This window comes from Periplaneta americana, chromosome 9 (genome assembly GCF_040183065.1).
Source record: "Periplaneta americana isolate PAMFEO1 chromosome 9, P.americana_PAMFEO1_priV1, whole genome shotgun sequence".
In the NCBI taxonomy this organism is placed as follows: Eukaryota; Metazoa; Arthropoda; class Insecta; order Blattodea; family Blattidae; genus Periplaneta; species Periplaneta americana.
This window is the reverse complement of record NC_091125.1, coordinates 57,342,367-57,347,852: the sequence shown is the minus strand read 5'-3', so window position 1 is coordinate 57,347,852 and position 5,486 is coordinate 57,342,367. Positions and strand designations below refer to the sequence as shown.

At 47.7% G+C, this 5,486-nt stretch overlaps 1 non-coding gene across 1 annotated transcript; it reads left to right on the top strand.

Annotated features, from left to right (window-relative positions):
* The first annotated feature begins 5,121 nt into the window (after positions 1–5,121).
* LOC138706857 (5S ribosomal RNA) lies at positions 5,122–5,240 on the top strand. The gene has a single exon (XR_011334104.1). It is a non-coding gene; the product is annotated as a 5S ribosomal RNA (ribosomal RNA).
* Positions 5,241–5,486: the final 246 nt, after the last annotated feature.

Here is a 5,486-nt window from a genome sequence, read left to right as displayed (position 1 = left end):
CGTAACAAGGAACCGAGGGGATTGACACATACTGAACATCACATCACCACGTTTTTGCAATGCCAACTTTTAGGTCATAGGAATCCAGTGTGGTAAACACTGGGGAGAAGAGGTACACATCGCATGTCAGAACACAGGACTTCGTCCTGTCAGACAACTTCCACGTATAGCTTGCGTCATTTCGGTTCGAACGAAACGACAGAGAGAGGGGAAATTCGAACGCAAATTGTCAAAGCCTTCGATTCCTACGAGAAGGTCATGTCATCATCTCAGTATTGGGGTTCCTGCGCGTGCGGCCAATATGTGCACCAACAAACAAACGCATTAGGAACTCTATTATAACGCCGTAAGTTGTTCACCAGTTATCGATTTCTTATTCAAAATTAGTTTCATTCGTAGTATGTAGTAAAGTAAACTAGTATATTCAAACGTATATGTCTAAAACCACGATGGGCACCAAAGAAGGGGACTTGTGATTATTTTCACGATAATCTCCATTACTCTAATATGATAGAAATATATTACATAAATTTCGAAGCCAACTATGTACCTTGGCATCATCATCTAATTTAACTCGTATTGTGTTAAATTATATAATAATAATGAAACCTTTCTATATGCATCAGTATAATGTGTTATCACACAATAGCCTAGTAAATGTACAACGGTTTCAAGTACTTCAGTGCGAACCTGGGACAACGACATCGTTCAGAGCACAAAATTACAGAATGATGATATTAAATCAGCCCACCGGTATAGAGAGAGAGAGAAAGTTGACACGCGTAATGAAATTACATTACGAAGCCGTGAGAGAGGATTAACAATACTGGCTATTTCTGACTTTTGTGAGGTTAGTGGGGCCCTTAAAAGGGCCGTTTTACGGAGAAGGGGCTTAAGCCTTCTTCTCGGTTTTCTTCGGGAGGAGAACCGCCTGGATGTTGGGCAACACACCACCCTGGGCGATGGTGACGCCGGACAGGAGTTTGTTCAGCTCCTCGTCGTTGCGAATGGCGAGCTGTAAGTGACGAGGAATGATCCTAGTCTTCTTGTTGTCACGAGCTGCGTTGCCAGCCAACTCGAGAACTTCGGCCGCCAGGTACTCCATCACCGCGGCCAGGTAGACTGGCGCACCGGCACCAACTCGCTCTGCGTAATTGCCCTTACGCAAAAGACGGTGGATACGGCCTACCGGGAACTGCAACCCAGCACGGCTGGATCGAGACTTTGACTTTCCCTTCACCTTGCCTCCCTTTCCACGACCCGACATGATGCTACTCCTACTTGCAGCTGTTTAACTACAAGAACGACGCCTCGCCCAAAATGATGCAGGGCCCGAAAACGAACGAAACGAATGAATGGGGACGAAGAAAGAATGAATGATGTTTAAAATGGCAGGCAGGGTAAGCATCCCATGCCTCCATTGGTTCCTCGACAAGCAATTCGCTAACTTTAGATCGAGGTACCCAGCTATAAGCCGTTTGCCCTCTCATCTAACAGTAGTGTATTTCCCCTGTGAATGATTTTATGAACATGTATACGCTATCAGTTAAATTGTGAATGAAATGAATGAAGTGAAGTGAGCACCATGCCTCGCAGATGTTAATGAGAGGTGGAGAGTCCAGTGCTCTGGTCAGTTCTGTCCTAGTCACGTTTTTGTAGTGGCGCTAGGGAAACTCGTAACCTATTACCAACAAAGTGGTGGGCTACTCGTTTCCGTAGAAGCCGTCTGGCTGCCTGGTTGGCTGTGGCAAGTGTCGTGTGTCGTTTCGTAGGGTTTGTGTCAGTAGTGAGTAAAGAAATAGTGAATGTCACTATTTCGTCCTGTAGTCTGTTTAGTTGCCGGTCAATGTAGGATTCTATTTTCTGCATAGCAGAACGTAGAACCCCCTCGACCAGCTGTTCCGTAGTTGTTTTTTCTGTCTGTGGATCGTCTGTAGTGTTTGTCTTGGTTGTCGTTGTCTTAGCTGCATCCGCATAAGACAATTCGGGTTTGGGAAGTGTTGGGTAGAAAACGGACTGTGATGGTTTGGGTATAGGTTTCGGTATTGGTTTGTGGGTGTCTATGGGGACGTGCGTGGGATCGGTGGAGGTTATGAGATTAGTCCTTGGATATTTTGGACAGCGAGCTTGGCCCGTATAATGGGTGTCGCTGTTGCACGTGGCGCAATACCTAATCTGGGATAGGCGGTTGTGGTTGCACAGGTCGGGATTTTTGCCGCACTTAAAACAAGTCTTGGGCTTGTCGCAGTTTGTCCTTGTATGGCCGTATTGTGCACAGTTAAGGCACGGTCGGTGGAAGATTGTCTCGTGTGATGGCTCTACTCTGTAGTACCGTCCTGCAAGTTTAATTCCTTCTAGTAATTTGTCTGCTGTGGTGATGTCATTTGTGAAAATTCTAACTAAGTTGGTGGGTTTGTCTGTCTGTGCGGAGATAATTCTCTTAATGCGTGTGATGCCTGGATGTGTTACAGCCAGGATCTGCATTAGTTCGTCCTCAGAGATCAGCGTGTCGACATTTTTCATGACGACACTGATCTCTTTATTTCGGGTCTGTTTCTGTCTTGATTCACTAGGCGTAATGTTGATTTCTGCGGACGGACCGAAGTTGTACAGGGGAATTGCCCTAGCGAACTTCTCCGCGTCGTCAATCGTGGCGAATGTGAGTGTAGTTGTCTTGGTAGTGTGTGCCCAGAACTGTCGTGGAGTTTGAATGTCGAGTCGGTACTGTTTCATTAGTCGCTCTATGTGTAGTGGGTTGTTGCCGTTTTTTGTGTGGTTCAGAATTTTCAGTACTGTCCTTGTCTTGGGTACTTGTGCGGTGTTAGGAGGAGTGGGAGAAGTGGGGCTTGCCGGAGTCGAACCGGATACTTTTGTGGGGATTGGTTTGCGCCTGTTGGACCGCTTCCCTTCTGAGGATTCGTGAGACGACGCCTCAGAGCTGGGAGGTGGTCCGTTGGGAGACTTCTCTGCTGTGGGTTTAGGGACAGGAGACCTCTCTGCTCTAGGTTTTGGAGCCGGCCCTTCTGAGGGCCCCTCTTGTGGAATGGAAGTAACCTCTGCCTCTTCCTCAGAAGAAGAAGAAGATTCACTGTCCAATAGAGAGGGGGGTGGGGTGGAGGAGGGATGGGATGGGTGGCCTGGTAGTTCCCAAGGTCCGAGGAGAGTGGCGGTTGGTGGAGTTTGGTATCGGGCGTGCTTCCCGAATTGTCGTGGATGCATTAAAGTCATCTGCCGTAAGTTTTCTCGGGAGGAAAAAACGTAGGCTCTCGTGGTTTTGTTTAAAGTCAAGGTCGTTGTGGGTTTCCGTGGAGTCACTGCGTCCAGTAGGTCGGGGTCAGCGTTTGTGATCACTACTGCTCTATTAGCAGTGATCGGTGCCATGGTCTTTAGTGTATGTAAGTCGTCGATCGTCTTGGTTGGTGAAGCGCTGGACTTACCAAATGATGATGGTTGTGGTGGTGATGTTGCTTCCGGAGAGACAGGTTTTGCGGCGGCCGTCGGTTTCACCGTCTTCCGCTTCCCCGGTGGCTGGCCTCCGTCCGGCCGAGACTTGTCGACACAAGGCGGCGGCCGGCTCCCGCTGTTCATCTTCGTTGGTTGTAAGCTGGCGACTTTTACCAGTGAGTGTCTTGCTAGATTCAGCTCCCTCTTGATCCTGATCTGATCTGATCTGATGATTGATGATCTGATCTGATGATCGATGCAGGGCCCGACGGTAACCTTCACTTTTACGCCAACGTCAATAATCGACAGCGGACCAATCGTAAAGTCACAAACGTTTGCGCTGTTTCTATTGGCTCGCACTGGGAAGGCAGTACGGCATTGTCCCTGCGACTTAAATATTTTTCTCCCTCCGGGCTCATCATCAGACGAGCACCATGCCCCCCAAAGCTTCCGGAAAGGCTGCCAAGAAGGCCGGCAAGGCCCAGAAGAATATTTCGAAGGGCGATAAGAAGAAGAAGCGCAAGAGGAAGGAGAGCTACGCCATTTACATCTACAAGGTTCTGAAACAAGTTCACCCAGACACGGGAATCAGTTCAAAGGCTATGAGCATCATGAACAGCTTCGTTAACGACATCTTCGAGCGCATCGCCGCGGAAGCTTCGCGGCTCGCGCATTACAACAAGCGGTCGACCATCACCAGTCGGGAGATCCAGACAGCCGTCCGTCTCCTGCTACCCGGTGAGCTGGCCAAGCACGCCGTCAGTGAAGGGACCAAGGCCGTCACAAAATACACTAGTTCCAAGTAAGCGGGAGTGCTTGCTAGGGAATCAGCAACCGGCCCTTTTAAGGGCCACAAGTTATTCATAACAGAGTAGATGAATGAAGAACAACAGCGTTTCCCACCGAGTGAAAATTTAAATAATCACCCCGATAACACTTCTAGGATAGATAATACATTATAGGCAGTCCATGGGAGACTTGGATCCACGAGGCAAATTCGTTTCCTTAATAGTTTCGTACGACTTATATGAGAGCGCGGTGTCATTCCTACTCACTTGGCAGCATTAATTGTTGAGGGAAAACAACTTAGAAGGTAACTTGTCGACCGCGGTCATAATCCTTCCGCAGGCCACTACTGAGAATCTGTGGACATACGGGTAATCTATCTTTATTGAAACTCGGGTTCATAACATACGACTGATACTTTATATATCTGTCACGTAATCCATCAAGAGACAAATGTCCCCCCCCCCCCTAGTCAGTAGCGAGCTTCAGTCCATTCGTAGTAGCCGCCGGTGCAAGAAGTGAATTGAAGTTTGTGTGAAGTTCCGTAGTATGGCATGAAAATGATGTCGAAAATCCGACTACAGTTCCACAACCATGTGGTTGAAAGGAGGCTCCGCTGTTGAACAACAATCCACCTGTGGCTTAACTTAGAATGCCGACTAGCTGTTTTATTAATCCCGTGTCAATCCAGCAGTGTGTGACGTTGAAACGTAACCAAACTGCCGTTGATAGATAGATTTATCATCTATCCCAATGACATCCAACGAGCTTGGTAATTTAGGTACAGAGTCTAAGCAGGCAGTTTACGTGTGTGTGTGAGCGAGTGCAGGTTTTATCGAGTGCACCCCAATCCCATCGTCCTCAAGTGCCTACAGATTACGCAGTTTCATCGGCAACGGCCATACCATGTTGAAAATACCGGTTCTCGTCCGATCACCGAAGTCAAGCAACATTGGGCGTGGTCAGTACTTGGATGGGTGACCGCTTGGGAACACCACGTGCCGTTGGCGATTTTTTTTTTTACGTCACTATTTCCAGCGTGTTCTAATAAGACTTATGGGATATTATGTTCCCTTCCCTATTCCAGCTATAGCTTGGATGATGACGCCGCTGCATAATTGTAGAGTAATTGATAATTCTTAAGTACTTGCAGCTCCGTATTGAAACTTATGACTGGTAGCATATTCATATGAGACGGTTCACTTCTCTGCGTTTTCTCGAAGAAGGGAATATGTATTCAGGGGATTGTGAACGTA